Below are 21555 nucleotides of genomic sequence, written 5' to 3'. Positions count from 1 at the left end.
GCCAGTACTAGGAGGCAGAGACAGGCAGATCTTTATGAGTCTGAGGCCAGCCTGGTCTACAAAGTGAATTCCAGGACAGCCAGGGCAGTCACACAGAGAAACCCTGTCTCACACAAAAAACAAAAAACAATAAAATAAGACCACCCCTCCCCTCCCACCACCACCCCCCAAAAAGAGAAAGAAACCCCCATGCACATAAAATAAATCTTTTTTTTTAAGAGCCCTGGCAGTTTTTCTTTCTTTTAAATTTGCGTGTGCAGAGGGAGGAAGGTTGAGAGAGAGAGAGAGAGAGAGAGAGAGAAGAGGGAGTGCACATCAGAGGACAACTTGAGGGAGCCAGTTTTCTCTTCCCATTATGTGGTTCCCAGGGGTCTACAGGGGTCCAAGTCTGTTGAGGCTGTGGGGCTTGTCTCTGCGGGTGTCTTTACCCCTCCAGCCACCTGCTAGCCCAGGGAGACTTGGCTTCTCCTTATGCTGTCAGTGGGAGGACTAGGTCTGTTAGTTGCTGGTATGGAACCATTTAAACAAAGCACAAAAGCCTCTGATATAATATACAAGTATCCTAGTTTAGAATTATCAGCAAGAATAATTACACAGTGCGGGCTACGGTTATCACTGTTTCCCTCCTTAAAGATCAGAAACAAACGTTGAATTATTAATTACCATACAGTGAAAAGCACCAGTTCGTACGGGTGGGTGGGGTATCACACAACTGTGGCAGTGAGAAGTGGCTAATGTTCAGCTGGGAAAATCAACCCTAGTCGAAAACGCGTAAGAAAATAAGCTCCTGAGCGTAGGAGGGTGATGAAGGGCAGCCTGCAGCTTGTAGTTCTTGCCGCTGGCTATAGCTAGGGTTAGGGTTCCTGACCTGGCCTGTGACCTAGGTCAAATTAATAGCTGTAATTCCTTTACTAGTAGGGTGTCATGGGCGAAGCTAGAGGCGATGCCACCTGGAGTTTCCAGTCCCTGACCAAGGGTCTTCAAAGCTGCTTATCACCTTCCACACTAGGGCGCAGGCCACACTTGGCCACACAGTCCTCCTCATTGGCTTCTATCAGCTCAGTCTTTCTTGGCTTTTTCACAACTCTGGCCTGGCTCCGGCTTCCCCAGGAGTGCACCCGCCCACGCCCCGGCGTCCCCAGACCAGTTCCCAAGCTCTGCCACTGCAGCAGCGGTCACGTGCGCGAGTCCGGCTGGGGAGCCGAAAGGAAGGGGGAATGGGTGGGGCCGTTCCGTGGGTGCCACGCCCACACACTCAATGTGTTTTCTCATTGGTGAAGGTTTGGAAGTACCTCTTCGGATTGGTCAATAGGCGTGGCCTCGGAGAACGGAAGGGAGGGCTGCCTCTGGAGAGGACAGGGTTGCCGGGCGGACAGCGGGAACGCGCTCCGGGGGGTGGGGACGCGCGAGCTCACCACTCCTCAATGACAAATCGACTGGGGACAGCTGGGGTCCGGCCCCAGGACGGGGCGGGGCGCTCGTGAGAGCGGCGATTCTGGTTGTGCGCATAGCCAGAGCGGCGGTGGGACGGCTCCCCCAGGTAAGGATGCTGTGCCCCGCAGGGGACCGCAGACGAGGGGTGCGCCCTAGGATAGGGAAGTGAGTACGCTCTCCGCGCGATTGCAGGCCTCCTAGTTCCACGTTGGGAGGGAGGGACACGTCTCATGAAGGACAACGCCCCGGACTGCGCCCCGCTTGGCTTGAAAGGTGTCTTTTGGGAAAGCCGGAGAGACTCCCAGCCGGATCTGGGGGTGCTGAGGACATGGGGGAGGCGCCCCAGTTTCTCTTCCCTTGCTGCCTGTCCTTCCCTTTTTCCACAAATGGCCACTTCCTGCCTTTTCGGGCCTCCCTCCTGAGTTGGTCCACTTCCTCCGTCCCTTTCAGATCCATAAAATGTTGCCCAAACTTCTTTCTTAAAGGTAGGAACTTGTACTTTGGGTGACCTGGGAGCTGGGTTCAAGAAGTTTGTAGGGATTTGTTGGTTGTGAATTACTTTTTGATTCTGTCTTCCAGTTGCCTTTCAGAGTGTGACTAGCATCAAAGGTGGTTTTTAGAAGCACCGTGGCTTGAAGGGTTTTCCTGACCCGGTTCTCTGAGCCAAGTCAGCTCGTGGCTCAGACTTGCTTGTGGCCCAGACTTGAGTGTCCCCAGAGGGCGCGGCACCCACAGCAGGGTCCTTTTTCCTAGAGTTCATTTCCAAGTGAATCCTGGAATCTAGGGATTGGTGTTACCAGGGTGTTCTGGAAGAGGGTCTGGAATGGACTGATAGTTCTTACCCTCACTTGCCTTCAATCCCTGAAGAACAGAGATCCTCTCGCTCTGGCTCTGCTTTCATTTCCTAACCACCTTTCTTAAGTTTGGGTTTATTGAATGATCAAGGCTTATCCTCAGAGGGGCAGGGAGTGTGCTTTGGATGTGCCAAGTGAAGATAGTTTTAATCAGAGCAAGAATCTTACATGTTAAGTCTCAGAACATGTCAAAGTGGCGCCGCTTAAGCCTGGATTGAGGTGGTGAAATTGTGAGAGCCATAAAGGGAGGTGCTGAATATTGAGAAGGAGGTGTGAGCCAAGGTTGATCCTGGTTTTGGAACTTTGTGTGTATGAGACATGATCTTTTGTAGCGCAGGCTGGCCTGGAACTTGATAGATAGCTAGAGTGACCTTGAACATGTGACGTTCCTGCCTCTACCCCTTGAGTGTTGTGATAACTGTATTCTACCATGCCTGGTCCATGCAGTGGTGGGGCTGGAACTCTGGGCTTCCTATATGCCCAAGAACTCTACCAGCAGAGCCAAATCCCCAGCCTGGTTCTGGAATTTTCTTAGTGCCGTGGTCTAGAGGAGGCCCTTTGTCTTCTCTGAGCTCTGAAAGAGTTGGCTGCCCACCCCCACTGTCAGCTTCCAATCCAGTAGGCAGTGTTTAAGGTGTGGGAGTGGGCATGGTTCTAGGATTCCATGAAATGCCCCCCTGCTGAAGCTGTGATGTGTGTGTGTGTGTGCATGAGTGTATGAGTATATATGTGTATGTGTATGCATTCTTGTAATTTTATTTACATGTGACTATGCAAATATCTGTATATATGTTTGTATTTTTTAGATTTATTTTTATGTGTGCATATGTGTGGGACAGGAACCCTTGGAAGCCAGAAGAGGGCGTGGCTGGGATTCCCTGGAGCTGGAGTTACAAACTGTTGTGAGCTGCCCTGCATGGGCCCTGGGAACCAAGCAGGCCTCTGGAGGAGTAGCAGATGCTCCTAATTGCTGAGCCGTCTCCCCAGCCCCCACCAGGTTACTTATGGTGTGTGTGTGTGTGTGTGTGTGTGTGTGTGTGTGTGTGTGTGCGCGCGTGCGCGCGCGCACGCACGCATGCTATGCACACATGTGGCAGACAGAGGATGCTTTGTAGAGTTTTTCTTTTCCTTCCTCTTTTAATTTTCAGAACCAAACTGGTTGTCAGGCTTGTGTGGCAAGCCCCTCTCTCCACTAAGCACTCTCTTGGCGTGGGAGCTTTTCTCTTTCTTTTTAAGTGGGGTCTTAAGTCTGTCCCACTCACAGGAAACTAACGTTAGGGGAAACCAGCTGCGGTGTGGGCCCTGTAGGTGCTCTGTTGATTCTGACCTCCTCAGAGTCTTTTTATTTTATTTTTTTAAGATTTATTTATTTATTTCATGTATATGAACATATTATAGCTGTCTTCAGACACATCAGAAGAGGGCATCGGATCCCATTACAGATGGTTATGAGCCACCATGTGGTTGCTGGGAATTGAACTCAGGACCTCTGGAAGAGCAATCAGTGCTCTTAACCACTGAGCCATCTCTCTAGCCCCCTCCTCAGAATTTTTATTTTTGTGCGCAATGTGTATGTACACACCACACACACACACACACACACACACACACAAACACACTACAATGTTCTAGGAGTTGGACAGTGCCTTGTGCACGACTAAGCAGCCCCCATCCCCAGGGTTGCTCCCCAGCTCCTCCCCTTCCTTTCCAGTTACTTCCCACTGGAAACAGCACGGCTGCTCTTATCTGAGATCCCAGCGAGGTTTTACTGTGCCCGAGGAGATGTTGTTCCAGGAAAGTGTGGGTGTGAGTTACTAGATAGCTTTTGGAAAATAGGACCTAGACACGTAAAGATAGAAACATGAGAATTGGAACCTTAAATGGAGTCTGGAGAGTTTCTCGTGAATGTTTAATGGTGGAGGAATTAGAGGTGTACTCGGGGCTGGTTCTTGATGTTTTGTCTGTTTGGTTGCTTTGGTGCTGGGGATGGAGATTTTTTAATTCTTAGGCCACGGAGATGGCTCTGTGCTTAAAGCAGTTGCCTTACAAGTGTAAGGAAGGACTGGAGCTTGGATCCCCAGAGCCCAAATAAATGCCTGGTGGGATGGCAGCCTGTCTGTAACTCCAGCACACAAAGGTGGAGACGGGATCTCTGGAGAAAGTGGGCTAGCTCTCGAGTCTTGCCATACCAGTGAGCCACGGGTTTTCTTAAGGATGATTCTTGACATCAGCTTCAGCCTCACCGTGCATGTGCACACGTGTGCAGAGCACCCACGGCACAAACAGATGTGCATGCACGCCTGTGTCGACTCAGACACAAAGAGTGGAAGAGAAATATCGTCACTGTTGCCTTGAAGTTCTTAGGAACTTGAAGGCCTTGGGAACAATGACTTAAGGCTCCATAACAAGTTTGAACCCCGGGAGTTTGTGCTGTGTTGTTCCATCATGGCAAACCTCTCTGGAGTCTGTGACCAAACTTCCCCATTCATCTCATTTCTGAACGTGGGAACCATTGGAGACCTTGTCTGAAGCTGCAGTTGGAAACGTAATAACAAGCAGAGCTATTCCATTGGAACTTTGTGAACTGGGAAGGTCTCCAGTAAGACAAAATAAACACAAGAACCCATGCCCTATATTTCTCACTAGCACAGGAGTCCCTTGTGTGTGTGTGTGTGTGAGAGAGAGAGAGAGAGAGAGAGAGAGAGAATTATGTGTTGACAATTACTTCTAATCTACTGCTGTTAGATGGGCAAGAAATTTTCTTTTTTTGAAATTTAATTCTACATGTATTTTTATGTGTATGTATGTGCCTGTGTCTGTTTATGTGTCCCATGTGTGCAGGAGTCAGAAGAGGTCAGAACCCTTGCTTGAGGTTCCCTCCAGTTCCCTTGAGGTGAGAGAGGTGGATTTGAGTCACTGTATGGGTGCTGGGAACCGAACCCAAGTCCTCTGGAAGAGCAACCAGCTCTCTTACCACTAATCCATTGCTCCCTGCACTCCTGTGAGCTTCTGGTCCTCCTTCCTCTACGCACTCAGTGCTGGGATAACAAGCGCACACCTCTATACGTGGTTTAGGCAGTGCTGAGGATTGAACCGGGACTTCATGCGTGCTAGCCTCACATTCCACAACTGAGTCACATCCAGACTGCCACAGGCCTTCTCCAAGACTAGCTTCCAACTTTTTTTTTTCTTTTAAAAGGTTTTCTGTTTGTGTGTTTTTGTTTTGAGAAAGGTCTCTCATGTAGCCCTGGCTATCCTGGGAACTCACTATGTAGACCAGGCTGACCTCTGAGTTACAGAGATCCACCTGCCTCTGCCTTTTAAGCATAGGATTAACGGCGTATACCACCTTACCTAGCTTCTTTATAAGCACTCTTTAGACTAGACACTATTGAGGTGGTTTTTGTTGGGGTGCCTTCCAAAGCATGTGGGTACTGTAGAGGATAAAGACACATCTTGGGTTCCTGCTGTTCTAGAAACTTCCATGGTATACTTGAAATTTCATGTTCTTTCTTCTGGTTCTTTGTCGTTAGACACTAGAATTAATCAGCCAAATATGCAGTCGCTTTAGAAATTAGAAATTTAAATCTTACTGTTCCCCAAACCAAATAGAACACAGAGATTCTTTTAGATCAACTCTAAAACAAGTTGGTGGGCAAAAAAAAAAAAAATGTTGATAAAGTGATCTTTGATCTCCATGGTGAGCAGCTGAAAATGATTATCAGTTCGTGTGTGTGGAGATTGTATGCACACATGTGTGGAGCTCAGAGGACAACATGGACTCTCTCTCTCCAACCATGTGGTTCCCAGAGATAGAACCTGGGCTGCCAGGCTTGGCGGTTTCACCTTCCTCTGCTGAGCCGTCTCACCTGTTCTTCCGCCTAATTACTTTTTAAATTTTAATTCTATTTTATTTTATTTTATAGTCTACGGAGGCTTTTCTGTTTGAGCTTTGCACCTCTAGAGAAAGGACCCCAGGGGTCTCCCTCCTGTGTGTTTTGGTCTCGCTTCTTTGTGGTCCCTGATGCTAGCTGGGGTTGTCAGCACAAGGAAACCAAACTGACAGCGTGGACACAGATTGTTCTGCCATTTCTCTAGGTGTTTGAGTTGCAGATCAAACCTAGGGCTGATCGCGCTACACTTGCTCAACCTGCCCGTGAGGGTTCACATTGATTTTCCCAGCTCTGTGATCATCAGTGATGCAAACTCACCATGTGACCGTGCTTCATCATCACAGTTAGGAACCGAACGATGGCTTTGACACATGGCCTGATGAGGACCCGGCGTTTGCCTCTCTTCTCAGCATTTTTGGTGCTCTTGAGAGCACCTGCCAGGACATTCATGGTGATGAGGAGTCTTTAATTTTATTTTTGAGACAGGGTCTCACTGTGTAATCCCCAATCTGAGGTAGTGCAAACAGAGGCATCATTATATAGAGCAGGCTGGCCTGCCGCTCTCAGAGGTCCTCCTGCCTCCGCCTCTCAGATACTGGATTAAAGATGTTAAACGCTATGCCCGGCCACCTTCCGATTTGAGATGTGGTCTCCAATTGAAGCTGAGGCTTGCCCATTCTGTTAGACAGGCTGGCCAGTGAGTCCCAAGGATTGTCCTGTCTCTGCCTCTTCTGTTGGGATTATAGAGAGATCACTACACTGTTTCCATGGGTCCTGGGGATCTGAAGCCAGAGCTTCACACCGCACGGCCTGTGCTTTATCCACTGTAGTATCTTCCCAGCCCCCTTCTTCTGGTCTTACCTCACACAGGCTCCGCCTCTCTCTACTGCATGACTACAAAGTCAGTCTGCTACTTCTGTTCTTTGAGACTGGGTGTCATGTAGCTAAGACTGTCCTTGAACTCTGTGTGTAGTTGAAGACAGCCTTCAATCCCTGATTCTCTTGTATCCCCGTCCCACGGGTGCGATTACAGAGGTGTACGTACCAAACCAGCTTTGTGTGGTTCGGGGAACAAAACCCAAGGCTTTAAGCACACGAGGCAAGCACTCAGCTAGCTTGACCATATTTGCAGCCCTGTCTGCAGAGTCTTGACTGGACCTTGCTTCCTTTTGCTTCAGGACTTCCTTCCTCCCTGCAGAGAGAGGCAGTAGGTAGGAAGTGCTGAGCATAGCAGCTGAGAGAGGCAGGGCCACTGGGCAAAGGTTTATGGGCCTGTTCAGAAAAGGGGCTAGATGGTATCAGTGGTAAGCCATTGGGCTGCTACATTTACTGATGTAGAAAGTTCACATGGACTGGGGAGATGGCTCAATTGGTGAGGTCTTGGAATGCAAGCACAAGTGCCCAGGCTTGTTCCCCCGGACCCATGCTAACACAAAGCAAAACAGAACTGTGGCAGCTTGAGTTTGTAATCTCAGTGCTGGAGAGGTGCACACAGGCGCTTCCCCTGGGGCTTGCTCAGCCGATCTAGCCTGAGCAGTGAACTCCAGGCCAGTGGGAGACCCTGTGCCTGCCTAGAGTGCCTGAAGCCCTGGGCTCCGTCCACAGCATCACAGAAAATCAGTTATGAAGATGCATACTCATAACCCCAAATCTGAGGTAGAGCCAAAAGGAGCATCAGGAGCTGACAGTTGTCCTTAGCTGTAGAGAGAGTTCAAGGGTAGCCTGGGCTCCATGATACCCTGTCTCAGGAAAAAATATAAAAGGCAGAATATAATTGAGGAATATAACTTATGTTGACCTCTGGCCTCCATGTGTACACACACACACACACACACACACACACACACACACACACACACACACATACAAACAGAGTGAACAGTGGCTTGAAGTGGCTGAGGTGCCACAAGGGGTCTGGCAGCTGTGGCTGGTTGTTCTAACCTGGTTGTGGCAGAGAAAATGGAAGATGGGTAGAGGGAAAAGGTCCATTAGAGATAAGAGCCAGGAGAAAGAGTGAGTAGAGCTGGGGAGAAACAAGGGGATCTGGGATGATCACCTGGTCTGGCTTGACTAGTGATGTCTGCACTCCTAGGGGCTTGTGTTGCTATTGTGGGGGTGGGGCAGGTAGATTAGGAGTGCGTTCATTCTGATTTCTTTCCATTGTTGTGATAAAACACCTAGACCACAGTAGCTTGGGGAAGAAAGGGTTTGTTTAGCTTTGAGGGAAGCAAGGGCAGGGACTCTAGAATGAACTGGAAGGCTGGCTGGCTTGCCATTCTGTCTTTAAGCAAAGAATGCACTCACTGACAAGGAAGTACAGCAGAAACCGTGGAGCACACTGCTTGGTGATCACCCAGGGCCAACTGCACTGGGAATGGAGCCGTCCACAGTGGGCTGGGTCCTCCTACATCAAATAACAATGCAGACAGTCCTCTACAGACTTGTCCGCAGGCCAAAGCCCTCAATGGAGACTCCCTTCGGAGCTGTGTTAAATTGGTAGTTAAAGCTAACTAGGATACTACTTATGTATTTGCTTGTCTGTTTGACTTGTGTGTGTTTGTGAGTACACACTTGCACACTCACAGGACAGCTTTCACAAGTAGGAGCTGTCCTTCCTCCATGCGCTTCCCAGGATGTCAGGCTTGGCAACAAGGATCAGACTTTAGGGTAGAGGGACGAAGAGTGGAGAGATCTATTTGGGGACTGTTGAATTTGAAATCCCTGCAAGACAGCCAGTGGGGTGAGGAAGACAGAGGGGCCTGGCCTCTGTCCTCCAGTTTGAGGAGACACAGGAAGCCACTTGGATAGATGTGCTCAGCCCAGGGAGACTGTGGAGGAGTGAGAAACGTGACAGCCTGAGCCTCAGCCGGGAGAAAACCTTAGAGAAGAGATAGGCCCTGGGGAACATGAGCTCTGCAGTCTAGAAGGATGGGCATTGTCAAGTGGGAGCAGCAGGGCAGCGGAGCCTCGGAGGGGAGCGATTGATGATCCTGGTTCGTGGTTTTAAATGCCACATGAGACTGGTTATGTGATTTTCCTTTCTCTTGAATTCCTTCTCCAGCCAGAATGCTAGTACAGGTAGTTGGGGTGAGGGGTAGAGTTGGTCTTTGCAGGAGGAACTGGCAAGATGTCATCTAAGCGGGAGTGTCAGAGGAGATCAGAAAAAATGTGCTGAGATCGGTGCTTAATAGGTGTTTGAGCGAGTGATTGGAACAATTACAGGTTTGAGGCTGTGGTGTCTGAATATTGTGCCCCCCCCCATAGCTGTATTTGAACAACTGTTCCTGGTTGGTGGTGCTGTTTGGGGAGGTCTAAGGGGTACAGTCTTGTTGGAGGAAGTATGTCACTGGAGGAGAGCTTTGCAACCCGTTTGAGTTACCAAACACTTACCTATTTACAGTTTGCTCTCTTAGCTTTGTGCTTGTAGTTCAAGCTGTGAGCTTTCAGTCGCTGCTGCCGTCACCATGCCTACGATTGCTGCCATGCATAACCCCCGCCACGGACTCTAACCCCTGGCACCATGACCCTGGATAAACTCTTCCATAAGTTGCCTTAATGCCACAGATGGACAGACCAGAGGCATCATATCAGGACCCTTGGGTGAGATCAGGTCCCCATGGCAGAGCGAAGGTCCCTTTTTACACATTTAGAGGAAGGAGGCGGTTCTATACCATGTGATTGGTAGTTATAGTGCATGCTTGCTGCCAGGCCGTCTCTGATTCCTGTTAACCTGGGGTCTTATATACAGAGTCAGCTGTAAGGGTGCAGGAAGCGCCGGGCATGGTGGTGCACGCCTTTAATCCCAGCACTCAAGAGGCAGAGGCAGGCGGATTTCTGAGTTCGAGGCCAGCCTGGTCTACAGAGTGAGTTCCAGGATAGCCAGGGCTATACAGAGAAACCCTGTCTCGAAACAAAACAAAACAAAACAAACAAACAAACAAAACAAAACAAAACAAAAAAGAATCCAAGGAAGCAGGTTAATGGGAGAGCTTTACAAAATGCGCTGGCCCTGGCTAACATGAGCTCAAAGGATAGAGGTAGGGTGGAGAACCAGGATCAGGCGAGGTTCATGGTATGGTGGGCCTGAAACTTAGTGCTCTAGGAACTGCTAGAGTCAGAGCCGGGGCTGAACAGGACAGTGAAACAGACCAGTTGTAGTGAAACGCAGACAGAGATTTACCTAACAGCACTACACTGGGAAGAGCAAGCAAAGAGGTCTGATGACCCTTAAAGCCCGTCAGGGTCCCGGCATAAGGCTCAGGTATAAACAGAAGGCGAGAGCTGTGCATAGCCAAGCGGTCCTGGTCAAGGTGTGCTCTTGCCCATCACTGACCCAGCCTTGTCTCAGTGCCAGCTCTCCTGCAGGGGGTCTTGGCAGGCTGTCAGCACTGTGTGAAGTCTCTTCCTGAGAAAGGAGCTCCTCTCTGCCTGGCACCAAGGCTCCTGTCTCCTTTTCTCAGTATGATATTCCCAGGGAAAGGCCAGTTTCATGGATCCATTGTACACAAGAATCCCTTCTGGAATATTCTCATTCTCGCCTGGGCAGTTACAGTGGGGAGGATCCGCACCTGCTCGAACAGGGTGGTTTCTGAGGACAGTGAAGTCGGAAGCAGAATTTGTGTCCTCTGTCCATAAGGAAAGTGACCAGGGAGATCTGGCAGTGACAGAGCATGGCCCTGGGAGGCGAGGCCTTAGCCAAATGGGAATTTTGAAACAGTGAGGTGAGTGACTAAGAAGAGCAGACAGGAAGTGACCATGAGGACAGAGAAAGGACACAAGTCTGGCCTGGTCACCACAGGCCTGCGGAGGCCAACACTGTATGCTTAAAATATGAGGTCTTTTAAGGACAAGCATAGAGGAACATTCTGAGAATAGAAGAATGCTATGGTATCCCTAGTGGTTGGGGACGGTGGGTCAGTCTCTGCGGAGGTGGATGAAGTGTTGAGCTGAGAGACCCAGGCATGGGCGAGTGTGGAGCATCCTCCTGCCTGTCCCAGGAGGAGAGGCAGAGCTATGCTCAGGGTGTGCTGGCCTGGCAGAGCCTGTTCTAGCACTGCCTGCCCCAGGCCTTGACAGAGGAAGCCACTCACTCTTGCTGTGTATACCGCCTTGGCAGGGAGAGAAAAGACATGGCCATTATAGCAGTCAGAGCTGACCTGAAACCAGGACCAACCCACATGCCCATTGCTTGTTTGGAGAGTAATGTTCTCAGTGTTAAACACACACACACACACACACACACACACACACACACACACACACACACACACACACACACACAAGTGAAAGTAACCGGCAAGGAATTTCTTTATGTTTTAAAATCTTGCTCATTATTTATTTCTATGTTTATGGTTGTTTTGCCTAGGTGTATGTCTATGTACCATGTGCATGCAGTGTCTGCAGGAGCCACAAGAGGGCATGGGATCCTCCTGTTACAGACAGTTGTTAGCTACCATATGGATGATGGGAATTGAACCTGGGTCCTCTGAAAGAGCAGTCAATGCTCTTAACTACTGAGCCCCAGGCAATGTCTGTTTTGTAAAAAGTGTGTGTTACCACCCAAACCAGGATAGCAAGCCAAATCCAAGGCCAAGATGGCCCCTGTCTTTTACCCCTATGGAAGACAGGGTGGGGAGTGGCTGTTCTTTTTTGGCTGAGGTTGAACCTCACAGTTCACTCCCAGGGGGCTAATGTGGAAGGCAGCCAGCAGCAAGAAAACGAAGGAAAGAGGTCTTGAGCCAGCTGTTCTGGGCCATCACAGTCTGGGAATGCAGAGGGTTGTGGGAGCTGGGAGGCTCTGGGTAAAGTACAAGGTGGGAGATGAAAAGATTTGAATTCCTTTGCATAAAATTGTAGGAGGTAGAGAGATTTATGAATTCTTTTGTTCTTAGCAACTAGTCACCTTTGATAGGAAAACTAAAACCCATTTTTCACAAGCTGAGTGTGGAGGTGCGCATCTGGGACTCAGAAGGCTGAAGTGTGTGTGTGTCAATGGCCCACTGGTGTTTTCTTATGAATTCTCCTGGGTGGCTCAAAACACATCCATTTTATATTCCCTTCCTTTAAAACAAAAAAGAGCTCACTTTTAGTTTTTAATTAGTGTGTGTCTGTGTGTGTATCTGTGTCTCCGTGTCCGTATTTGTCAGCGTATGGGTATGTAGATGTGACTACAGGTGCCAATGGGGTAGGGAGAATGGCTTTGGATCTCCTGCAACCGGAGATACAGGCAACCACCCAACATGGGTGCTGGGAACTGAGCTCTCGGGCATGTGTTCTTAACTGATGAGCCACCTCCCTAGCCAGCCAACCCGCTTTTCCTTCCCCCACTCTCCTTCATTACTTTGTCTTTTCCTTTTTGTTTGGCACAGGGTCCTGTCATTTCCAAGGCTAGCCTGGAACCACCGATCTCTTTGCCACCTTATGAGTACCACGTTTTTAAAATAATGAGTTGTTTCCTTCAAGGCGATGGATGAGGTCCCTTTTAAGTTTTATATTTTTACAGGTATCTACCGTGTGTGTGCTTATGGTGTGTGTCTGCGGGCGTGCATGCCTGTGCATGCGCTTGTGGGGGCCAGAGGTCAGTCAGCTGTCTTCTGTCATGCTTCAGTTTTTTGAGTCAGGGTCTCTCCCTGAAGCTAGCGCTCTAAGTTTTGCTAGGTTGGCTCTGGGGATCTGCCTCTGCACCCTCCCAGTGCAGGGGGCGGTGGGGGGATACAGATGTGTGTTGTTGGGGCGGAGTTGGCTGGGGATCTGAGTTCAGGATGCTATCCATGGCAAGCACTCCTCCCCAGCCGCTGAATTTTACATTAGTTATGCAGTATTTTCAAACCCGGGGATCCAAGTGCTAGTTCGTATTGGAGCTGTTGGAGGAGAGAGGGACTCATTCCAGGTGAGAGCTTCATAATTTGGTTTTAGCAAGAAGTAGTCCAATAAACTTTTAAATTTGTCTTAGTTAGAGTTAACTATTGTTGTGATGAAAATCCACGGCCAAAAGCAGCTTGGGGAGGAAAGGGTTGTGCCTGTGTGGTTTGTACTGACTGAGCTGGCTCTCTTCAGGCCCCACATACGTACTTTAAAAAATAGGCTTATTTTTTTATTTTGATGTGTATGTGTTTGTCTGTGTGGGGCAGTGGACCATGCCAGAAAACTGGATAAGGTTGAGTGGATTCAGAAATCTCCCTCCTCTTACACCTGAGAACTATGGGTGTTTAATCTGCTCCCAACCAGGTTCCTGTCCTGTAACACATGACCATGGCACCCCATGGAGAGGACTGTGACAATCAGTCACCTAGAGGCAGCACCCCAGCCCTCCACATGCAGATGAGGCATCCCTAACATCTCAGACCAAGACAATAGGAAGCATTTACTGTCAGACCCCAACCCACCCCAAAATGTATAAAAGACCCTATCCACAAGGAATAAAGCAGGAGTTATTTCACTAAGGATCGTCTGAGAGTGTCTGTCATAAAGAGCTGTAACACTTGGAGGAAGAGAAGTTCTCTCCCGGAGAAGCTTTCTCTACTGGAAGCTGGTCAAGCCTACGGAGGTCACTTCCTGTTCCGTGGCCGCGACCTTGGCTCCTAGCCAATGTGCTGCACCAACTCTGGAGCAGAGGTAGCTCTGCAGTAGAGACCTGGCACCTTGCCTACCTGCTCGCACTGGCCCTCCACAGAGCAGAGCAGCACAGCATTGGCCTGGGACGATCAACCCCCCACCCCCACCCCTTCAGAGAGTGCAACCCTGGCTGCTCCAGCTGGGCCAGAGCTCTGCAGATCTCTGCAGATAACATCCGGTACACAGCATGTATGTGTGTGCGTGTGTGTCCAGGTGCCCACGGAGGCCCAGAAGAGGGTGTTGGATCCCCTGGAACTAGAGTTATAAGTTGGTGGTGGGTTCCAGGGACCAAGCTCCAGTCCTGTGAAGAGCAGCAAGCACTTTTAGCTGCTAAGCCATTTCTCCAGCTCTGGGATTTTTTTTTCCTAAAAAACAAACGACATCATAGTTTATATTTTCTGCAGCTTGATTCCCACCCCCACCTCTCCTTTAGTGGCACCTCCTAGACATTTCCTAGGACAGGAGATGGGGCTCCTCTCTCTCTTTAATAGCCATATAATCTAAACATTGGCTCATTCATAATTTACAAAACTATTTCTAGTTAGTGTATTTTTCCAGGTTATTGCATTGCATGTAAACACCAAGAAAAAAATCCTTGCACACTTACAGTCTCAGCATATAGGATCTATATCTTTGCCCACAATATCCATTTCCCCATACCTTTGTGTGTGTGGTACTTGCATGTGTGTCAGCACACGTTTGTATACAGGTTCGCATGTACCCGTGTGCCCCTGCATGCCAAGGTCCTAGGTCAACTTTGGGTTTCCCTCCATCATTCTTTACATTATTCATGGAAACAGGGACTCTCAGGTGAACCCGGAGCTCGATGATTGGGCTACTCCGGCAAACGAGCTTGCTCTAGGGGATGCCTTGTCTCTGCCTTCTGATGCCTAGATTTTCAGACAGGCTGCCTGGCATATATGTGGATTCTGGGGATCTGAACTCCTGGCCTCACATTTATAAGGCAAGTGCTTTATATCAACTGAGCCATCTCGACAGCCCCTTCCCACTCTCTTCCTACACTCTTTTTAGTTTTATGCAAGCTGGTGTTTTGTTTGCATTTTCTTAAGTAGCCTCGAAGTTAGGTGTGGCTCCATATATTTAGTAACCATATTTACCTCCCTCCCGGTGAATTACTTCATATTCTGCTTATTTTAGAAGGTTCATGTGGAAGGTGGAGGATCAGAAAGAAGTTCAAGGTCATTGTTATAGCAGGTTTGAGGTATTTGAAATCCTGTCTCAAAAAGCTCCAAATGGGGAAAAAAAAAAAAAAGGAAAATAAATAGAGTTTAAAATTGAGTTGTTGGCCTCCCGGGCAGGACCTTCATACATTCCAGATGTCATTTCGCAGAATGCTGCACTCTTCCTGAGCGTGGCAGTCTTCCGAAATCCCTGCCCTCCGTTCTGCCTTCACAGCTTCTCCAGCTGCGCAAGTTCAGTTGACCGTTCTTTCCATGTTTGATTTTCTGATTTTTCCCCATTATTGCTTTCTGCTGGGAACTCCTGTGTGAAGTAGTCTGGAAGTTTAAATGGTCATCTTCCTCTTTGAGCTTCAGCTTTCTATGTGGATCTGGGTTTTCCTTGTCAACCCTGCTCTTTAATGGCCAAGTCCACAGCCTGCTCTAGTCCTAGTCCTCCAAACAGCGCTTGCAAGATGGTGCTGAGCTGCAGGTGACTGGTAGTTCGTGTGTGTGTGTGTGTGTGTGTGTGTGTGTGTGTGTGTGTGTGTGTGCTCTCATGCCCCCTCCCTTCAAGTGGGCAAATGCCATGGTGTATGAGGAGAACATACAAGTATCTTTTATTTTTAAATGTTATTTACTAATTATTCGTTTAAAGGACTTTATTTACACCTGTGTGAGTGTATGTCCCATGTGAACAGGTGTCCTGAGAGGCCAGAAGAGGATGCTGGGTTCCCAGGAGCTGGAGTTAAAGGCAGCTGTGAGTTGCCTGATGTGAGTGCTGGGAACTGTTCTCTGGAGACAGCAAATGCTTTCCTCTCCAGCCCCACGGGTGTCATTTTCCTTTTCTTCCAGATCCTCTCTGTAGGTCTAGCAGCCAACAATGCCGAGTCTTACCTGAACTAGTCTTTTTATTTTTTATTTTTTACATTTCTTTATTATCAATGCGTGTGCGTGTGCATGCATGCTGTGTATGCTGTGTGTGTGTGCTCTATGTGTGTGTCTATATGTGTGTGTGTGTGTGATTGAGTGCACAGTGCCAGGTGTGAGTATGTGGAGAACAACTTGCAGGTATTGGCTCTGTCCTTCCTCTGTTGCATCTGGGGCTGGAACTCAGGTTGTCAGCTTGGGTGGCCAGTGCCTGTCCCCACTGAGCCGTCTCACCCGCCTCTGCATCAGTCTTTTTAGTGGTGGTTGTAAACACTGGCTTAGTAACTCATGTGCACACTGTGCGTTTACCAGCCCGCCTTGGCTTTCTGTGGTCGAGAGCCCTCCCTTCTCCCTCTTTCTTTAGTACTTACCATAGGTATGGCTCTATGGGTTCCTGATCTCCTTTGCTATGTAGAGGTCATGGGTGCTGTTACTCAGGTATCTGTGTGGAGACAGGCTCTCTCGGAACCAGGAACTTGTCATGTAGACTGGACTAGCTGGCCACTGAGGCCGAGCTCCACCAGTCTGCCTCTCTAAGCCCTGAGATTCACAAGCATGCACCCCCCACCCCAACTGGCTTTCTCCTTTCAAATTCAGGTCCTCCAGCTTACAGGGCAAGCACTTTCCTGCCTCAGCCCCCGGTTCTGAATTTTGCAATGATGTGTTTTAATGAGCTTTTCTTTGTTGTAACAAAGTATTTGGCAAAAATCAAACATAAAGAGGGAAGGTGCAGCAGCCTGAGGCCAGCCTCGAAGTGAGTTCCAGGATGGTCAGGGCTACACAGGGAAACCCTTCTCTAAAACAGCAACAACAACAACAACAATAAACAAACAAACAAACAACAAAGAAGGAGGAGGAAGAGGAGGAAAGATTAGTTTGGATCATGGACCCAGAAGCTCATGGTTGCTTAGGCCTTTGCTTTGAGTCTGAGGTGAGAGGCTGGACGACATGGAGGAGAGTGGGAAGCAAGCAGAGAGGTCCAGTGCCTGTCAGCAGGGAAGCTGTCTCTCTGTCTCTCTCTGTCTCTCTCTCTCTGACTCTCTCTGTCTCTCTCTCTCTGACTCTCTCTGTCTCTCTCTCTCTGACTCTCTCTGTCTCTCTCTCTCTGACTCTCTCTGTCTCTCTCTCTCTGACTCTCTCTGTCTCTCTCTCTCTCTGACTCTCTCTGTCTCTCTCTCTGACTCTCTCTGTCTCTCTCTCTGTGTCTCTGTCTCTTTCTCTCTGTCTCTGTCTCTCTATCTCTCCGTCTCTTTCTCTCTTTCTCTCTCTGTCTCTCTCTCTGACTCTCTCTGTCTCTCTCTCTCTGACTCTCTCTGTCTCTCTCTCTGACTCTCTCTGTCTCTCTCTCTCTCTGACTCTCTCTGTCTCTCTCTCTGACTCTCTCTGTCTCTCTCTCTGACTCTCTCTGTCTCTCTCTCTGTCTCTCTCTGTCTCTGTCTCTTTCTCTCTGTCTCTGTCTCTCTATCTCTCCGTCTCTTTCTCTCTCTGTCTCTCTCTCTCTGTGCACACGTGTGCATTCCTGTGTGTATGTGTGTGTGCACTTTTGCATGTCTTGTTTCTGTCTGTCTGTGTTCTCATTTAGATACATTCTAAGGTTCTCACATTCTCCAGTCATTTCCTGGCTCTTTTGTACAGTCAGATAATAGGGTGGGGTGTTTTCTGTTTGTTTGTTTGTTTTGTTTTTTGTTTGTTTGTTTGTTTTAAGGCAAAGGCTGTGTCTCTGGAATGGTTACCTGCAAAAGAAAAAGCAAAATGAGCCACAGTAAATGGTCTGTGTGTGACCCAAACAGGGATCAGATTTCATCTTTCGGGCCAGCCCAGGGGTGGGTATGTCTGGAGTGACTGAGTGACAGTTGGCTGTCTTAGGTCCTTCCCTAATCCTAGCAGGTCAGCTGCAGCTATGGCCTAAGTGGGAACATCAACTTTCCTTACTTCTGATTTGCACTTAAACAACAGCAACAACAACTAGATCTCATGTCTGGAGAGAAGACAGAGAGGTTACATAGCATGGACTCTCCGCACCTGTATTGGGGGCTCCCAACTGCCTGTAACTCCAGCTGCAGGGGATCAGATGCACTGCGCCTGTGCGCACGCGCGAACACACACACACACACACACACACACACACACACACACACACTCCCGCGTAATTTAAAGGGGGCTGGGGGTGGGGGTAGGGGAAGGCCGGGTCTCATGCTTCTATTTCTGGCCTCAAGCTCCCTATGCAGCTGAGGAAACTTCTGGTTTTACATTTGCCTCCACACAAGGTTTATGTGATGGTGCAGGGGATCAAACCTAGAATGCCGGGCTGGCGCTGTATGGACTGAGCCACATCGTAGTCCCTGTTATTTTTGAACTTGAAACAAAACAAAGGTTTTGTTCTTCAGTGGTTATCATTGGCAAGGAAATCGACTTTATTTAAAATGAAAACAGACAAACAACAGCAGTAAATGGTCCTAGGCTTATTCGGTAAATGTCTGCCTTACAGGCATGAGGAGCTGAGCGCAGATCTCCGGAATTCATGAAAAGCCAGGGAGGGCTGTGTGCACCTGGGACCCCAGCACTAGGGAATGCAGACACAGGCAGAATTCTGACGTTCATTCCAGGTTCCTCAGGAAACCCTGCCTCAAAAAAATAAAGGGGGCTCCGGGGAGATGGCTTCCTGCTGAGACTGTACCAGAGTTTGATTCTGCAACCCATGTGGTCGAAAGAGAGAACCATCTCCTACAGGCTGCTCTCTCATTTCCACACATGTGCTATGACATGGATGTTCACACATGCGCACGCGCGCATACACACACACACACACACACACACAGGATGTAAGTTATTGGAATTAAAATAAATTAAAAGTAAAGGTGGCAAATGACTGAGGAAAGAGAGCCAGAGTTTACTCCTTCATGGATGTGTGTGTGTGTCTGTGCGCATCCTACACTATAAGGTACATACAGCACATGCACATACATGCCAAACGTGCATACTAAAACCATATATCTGTGTAGTGCATAATTTGGTTGTCTGCATGTGTTTGAAAGGACCCTGCCCCCAGCCTGGACAAATGTTGGTTTATTTACATCAAGTTCACAGAAACAGGGTTGGCGGTGAGAAATTGTGGGCCTTTGTGTGGTGTGGGTTCCAACCGCATTCCCCAGCCCCATCTCTGCAGGAAACAGTTAGTGGTTGTAAACGAGGCCAAAGGTATTTTCAAGTTCCTGAATCACAGCCTTGTGGGGCTCCTGTACCCCCCATTCCTTCTATTTCTATCCCCACTTAGATGTGCTTAATTATCTAGTTAATTGCTTAGCTCACTCATTAAAAAGCACATAATTAGCATAGGGGGAGTAGGTCGGATGGATGGATGGATGCCTGGTGTGGGCAGGTACCTGAGGAAGTGCAGGGAAGGCAGATCTGTGACCTTGACTTGAGCAGCCCAAGGCCATGCCTGGAGCTCACACCAATGCTAAGGGGTCCCAAATCATCAAGCAAACGACAAATTATGTCCAGTCTGCCTGACTGCAAAAACAGATAAAGTGCATGAGAAATAGTTTGCAAAACAACCTATGCCCTCAAAGGATTTAAATACAAGAATGTCTAAGTCTAAGACACTAAGCAGAGACACACAGTTAGACACACAGTTAACAGTGAATGCTAGGCCAGGTATGGCAGTGCATGCTTGTATCCCAGCACTCAGGAGGCTGGGATGGTAGGGGAGAGTCCTGAGTTCCAGGCCAGCCTGGGTGACACAGTGAAACCTTGTCACAAAAGAAAACAAAACCCAAACATTGCTCCAACCGAACAAATCAGTCCCCATAAAGAAGGCAGCTAGGGAGTTAGCTTCATCAGTCGGGATCTCCGTGCAAGGGTGAAGACCAGATCTCAGATCCCCAGAACCCAGGAGAAAAGCTAGGCGTGGACTCCACATCTCTGACTCTAATGCTTGGGTGACAAAGACAGGAGGCTCCCTGAACTTTCTGGTCAGCCAGCCCAGCTGAAACAGTGAGAGACCCTACCTCAAAAGACAAGGTGGGAAGCCAGGTGAGGGGCACAAGCCTTTAATCCTAGCACTGTGGGGGCAGGGGCTGTGATGGTGTGAATGAGATGTGGCTCCGTTGCTTGGGCATTTAAATGCTTAGGATGTTGTTTGGAGAGGCTTAGGAGGTGTGTCCTTGCTGGAGGACCCAACCTCTGCCTGCAGCTGTGCTTCCCTGCTGAAGGACTCTCCTCCCCCTGAAACCTGAGGCAGATAAACCCTTCCTCCTATAAGCTGCCTTGCTTGCTTTCGGTGTTTTATCACAGCCATAAAAAAGTAACTAAGATGGAAGTACAGGCATGTGGATCTCTGTGAGTCCAAGGCTAGTCAGGGCTTCAGAGTGAGTCCCTGTCTCAGAAATTTTAAAATAATTTTTTAAAAGGTTGAGGAGCCAGCGAGATGGCTCGGCAGGTAAGAGCACTCCCAGGGAACCCGTTCAGTTACCAGTACCCATGTGGGGGGAGCGGCAACTTCAGCTCTAGGGGCTCTCTTTTGACCTCTGAGGGCACCCACACATTTATGATATGCACAACATAGACACACACACATACACATAATTAGAAAAAATACAATAGTTAGTGACAAAAATACCTGACATCACCCTCTGGCCACCACATATGTACTATACACACACGCTATACACATACATACAGAGACATGCTGTACATACACTATAACACTCACAGACACACTATACACATACTATCTCTCTGTCTATACATATACATATACACATACTACACATACATGCATACACATGCTATATACACACAAACATGCAAATATACATACACACTATATGTACTATATATACACACACCCATACAATATACATACACACATATACATACATTTGTACTCAAACACATATACACATAGGCACACACACACTATACATATATATTTTTATACACACACATACTATACACATATGCACACACATACATATGCACATACACACATGTTCACATATACACTATACATACATATATACACACATAGACTCACACATACACCCATGCACACACTCTATACACAGACATACACACTCTACACACATGCATACTATGTATACACACATATACACATATATACAGACTATATACATGTACACACTGTACACACAGACATACACTTACACTCTAGACATGCATGTACAGTGTTTTAGGCATTCTGAGTGATTTTTTTTCGAGTCCACCTGACTTTAATTTTTTTTTTTGTAAGTTTGAGACAGGGTCTTTTCTATTTATCCCAGGCTAACCTTGAAGGCTATATATAGCTGAAGATGGCCCTGAACTTACGGTCATTTTTCCTCTGCTTTCTTTAGTGCTGGGAATAAAGGTCACTTCTCTTGCTTCGTCCATCCGGTCTTTCGATAATGTCATTTTTTCCCCCAGATGTTATTTTTGCCCCTGTTAAAGTTGATCAAGCCCTTTCTAACACCAGCCTGCAATGTCCTTTAGGGGTGTGTGTTGACTTCTGTTCCAGTTTGTATTGGAGGCTGGGATGGTGGGTGTGTGCTGCCCCCAGTGGTTAGCCTTTGCCTACATCTCAGAGAGGTTTTGTGGTTCTCTGTGTCTCAGGCTGGAGCTTGCTTTGCCTGCTAATTGCCTGACTGTGGA

General features: G+C 48.3%; 1 protein-coding gene and 1 pseudogene across 2 annotated transcripts in view; one reads left to right on the top strand and one right to left on the bottom strand.

Moving 5' to 3' along the window:
* Positions 1-1334: 1334 nt before the first annotated feature.
* Ralb (v-ral simian leukemia viral oncogene B) overlaps positions 1335-21555 on the top strand; it is a 34478-nt gene continuing 14257 nt past the window's right edge. The window contains exon 1 of one of the 2 annotated variants that reach the window (NM_022327.5): positions 1335-1540. The gene's annotated coding sequence lies outside the window, so the exon portion shown is untranslated. Of the gene's footprint in view, positions 1541-1856; positions 1920-21555 lie in introns of those variants that run through there. The other variant, XM_006529782.2, reaches the window with a different exon arrangement.
* Positions 6249-6634, bottom strand: Gm29454 (annotated as a pseudogene).

The sequence above is a fragment of the Mus musculus genome, chromosome 1 (genome assembly GCF_000001635.26).
Source record: "Mus musculus strain C57BL/6J chromosome 1, GRCm38.p6 C57BL/6J".
Lineage (NCBI taxonomy): Eukaryota > Metazoa > Chordata > Mammalia > Rodentia > Muridae > Mus > Mus musculus.
Note: the sequence above shows the minus strand (reverse complement) of the source record. Positions and strands in the feature narration are given on the sequence as shown.